General features: G+C 50.5%; 1 long non-coding RNA gene across 1 annotated transcript; it reads left to right on the top strand.

Moving 5' to 3' along the window:
* The first annotated feature begins 384 nt into the window (after nucleotides 1-384).
* Nucleotides 385-2,050, top strand: LOC146420867 (uncharacterized). Its single transcript, XR_014848907.1, has 2 exons — nucleotides 385-1,467; nucleotides 1,580-2,050. It is a non-coding gene; the product is annotated as an uncharacterized LOC146420867 (long non-coding RNA).
* The last annotated feature ends 1,107 nt before the right edge of the window (nucleotides 2,051-3,157 follow it).

Raw genomic sequence — 3,157 nt, 5'->3', positions numbered from 1 at the left:
AACCAGGAAACTGGGGCTGATGATGCTGCTGAGGAAGGAGACAGAGGAGCTGAGGGATGAGACAGCTTTGCTTTGCTGCTGGAAAGGAAACAAAACCACCCTTGGAGCTTTCAGGAAGCTTCCAGAATCAGGGAATCAGGGAATCCCGGGATGGGAGGGAGCTGAGAGCTCCTCCAGTCCCACCTCCTTCCCACCCTGTGCCTCTTCTGCCAAGGAAATTCAGCTCCTGCACCTCCCCAGCCCCACCTTCTCCCTCCTCAGCCTTTTCCTTCCCATCCCTGGATTTCCCTGGGAAAATTTCCCTGGATTTTCCTGGATTTCCCTGGATTCTCCTGGATTTTTTCCTGGATTTTCCTGGATTCTCCTGGATTTTTTTCCTGGATTTCCCTGGATTCTCCTGCGAGGTCCCTCCATGGATCCCCTCCTGCCCTGGGCACCCCAAACCCTTCCCAGCCCTCCCGAGGGAGCTGAGCAGCTCGTTTTTGTCCCCCCACGCTCTGAATGTTACAGTCTGGTGGCTTCTGCAGTGCTTGAGACAAAAATACATTTCCTGTTGAGAGGCAGAAGTGAAGATCAGCCCTGAAGTGCTGAGGCTCCAAGCAGAGCTGCTGGAGCTCCTTCCAGTGGCTTTTTCCTCTTCTGAGGTGCTTTAAACCCAATTAAACAAAGCCCAGCATCACTCCTGGCTGCCACGAGAGTTTTTGAACCATCAGCTCATCAGGGAGATCCTAAAAATGTGAATTCCCACCTTTGCTCCCGAGGGAGCAGCGCTGAAAACCTCCAAAGCGTGTTTTATTTTGCGTTTCTCTGATGCTTTTCCACCTCGGGATGTGAGAGGTTGGGGAATCATCACCAGAGCCTCCCTGGGTGGGGAGCTGAGGTGGGTTTGTGCTCTCTGCCCCCACAGAGGTTTGGGCTGAGAGTCAGCAGCTCGGGCTGCAGTCAAGGTCACGGTTTGTGTTTTGCTGCAAAAAACACAAATGGGGCTGGGAGACACCTGAATTTCCAGGGAAAACCAGAGCAGCCGTGGGATCCAGGTGTGCAGGGGATTGTCCCTGCAGCAGGAGGAGCTGAGCTCTCACAGGGTGAAGCTGAGGTTCCTCCTGCTCCTCCATCCCTGATTTTTTGGGGTTTTTTTGGCACACATGAGCTCTGCCCATCCTCTGGTGGATGCCATGAGCTCTGCCTGGCTGGAGCCACCAGGCTGAGATAAGAGCAGAGCCAATCTCTGCTGGGATCTAATCAGGCACGAGCAGCTGAGGTGGCAGCTGGCTCTGGATTTCCTCTGTTTGATAAAGAATTCTGCTCTGCAGATTCCCATGATGGCTCAATCCTACTTTATTCTGGTCCTGCTTCAGAAAAATCATCCAATTATAATCCCAGGGCTGGATAGAATTCTGTGATCCAGAGCAAAACCTCTGTCCCCAGGAGGTTTTGCTCTTCTCTATTTGTGTGAATGAATAAATGGTAATTTCTCGGGTGATTATTGAGAGAAATGAGGTTTTTTGTGCCCTGCCCTTGTCCTGGCATTGGTGCAGCTGCTCCTGGAGCTGTGGCTCCTTCTCTGTCCTCCTCTCAGGGACACCCAGGAGCTCCCAGCACCACCACAGCCTGTAATTTCTGCTCCCAGACTGAACCCAGTGACTCACAGCCCGGAATAGAAGACAGAAAACTGGAATTTATGCTTCTCCTCTGCCCACCCTGCAGCGCCCAGCTCCACGTGGGCACAGCACTTGGGAATCCACCTAGGCAGAGTCATTTGCTCCAGTGCTAAACAGGGAGGAAAACAGTAAAAAACCAGCACTAATAGTTATTTAATTGCTGGTGAGCTCCTCTGACTGAAAACTAAAAACCAGGGGCAGCTCTCCCCACCCAAATTTGGATTCTGGCCCTTGCCCAGCTGAAGTCACAGCCCAGCTCTCCAGCTTTTTCTGGGAGGTTTGGGGTTTTTTTTATTGCTGAGCTCCTATCTGCATCTGGACTGCCAAAAATGCCTTTTTTTTCCTCCCCAGGAAACAGCAGTGTCGTTTCTCCTCGTCAGGAGAGAATTCTCATCAGCTCAAGTGACAACAAATGCAGGTGCTCCTCTGCTTTTTTTTGTGCTTTTTGAGTCCTTCCAGCAAACTTTGGGAGGGAGCAGCTGCTCCCAGTGAAAAAACACCACCAATCCCACCGACCCGAGCTGAAACAGGACTGGAAATGGGATTTTTGACCTTGAGAGCTGCAAAGCTGCTGAAAGGAGGGACCCTGTGAAGATTAAAAATCAAAATAACGGATCTCTGCCGTGCTTCTGGAGCTGTGTGAATCCATCACAAAACAAAAAGGGGTGAATCTTTAAATGGCACAAAGTAACACGAGGCTTTTGATGACTTTTTTTTTTTGAAGTCTTCAGCTGAAGGATTGGCCTGAGCTTTCCAAACATTAATTTAGGAACAGCTGGTTTTCTCAACTGCATTCTTGTCTCATTTTTCCTCCCCTCTGCTCGTTTTGTTCACACACACACACTCCAAATTAAGATACTTGTTGCTGCAGATGTTTAGGGAAGGCTGTTCAGTCAGAGGGTTCTCATCTCGAGAAGGGCTGTGTGGATGAATAGAACACTGATTTTTCCTCAATTTAGGGTCCTTGTCAGCTCCTTTTTTTCAAGTTCCATGCTGATAGAATGTCTAGATCTCTCTCTGTGTAAATGTATATATTTTGTGTCTCTCTCCCTCGCACTCCAGGAGGGTTTAAGCACTCGTGTCCATGGCCATGGCCAGGGCCAGGTCACCAACTTCCCACAGCAGAGCCCAAAGAAAGTCCAAACATCATACAATCCAGGCCATTGCAAGGAACCAGCCGATCAGAAAACCCAAACAAAACCAGAAACTGCTCCTGCTGAGGGTAATGCTGGGCGGGAAAGGGGGGAAAGGGAAAAGGGGGAGAGAGAGGGGGATTTTTTTATAAAGGAAGATATTTGGGGTGAAGGGTCCTGTAGGATGGGCAGTGGTGGGGGAATGGGGATGGGGGTTAGGGATTGGGGATGAGGGAATGGGGATGAAGGATTGGGGATGAGGGAATGGGGATGAAGGATTGGGGATGAGGGAATGGGGATGAGGGAATGGGGATGAGGGGATTTGGGATGAGGGATTGGGGATGAGGGAATGGGGATGAGGGG

The sequence above is a fragment of the Lichenostomus cassidix genome, unplaced genomic scaffold, assembly GCF_008360975.1.
Source record: "Lichenostomus cassidix isolate B80296 unplaced genomic scaffold, HeHo_3.0 HiC_scaffold_550, whole genome shotgun sequence".
Taxonomy (NCBI): Eukaryota; Metazoa; Chordata; class Aves; order Passeriformes; family Meliphagidae; genus Lichenostomus; species Lichenostomus cassidix.
Note: the sequence above shows the minus strand (reverse complement) of the source record. Positions and strands in the feature narration are given on the sequence as shown.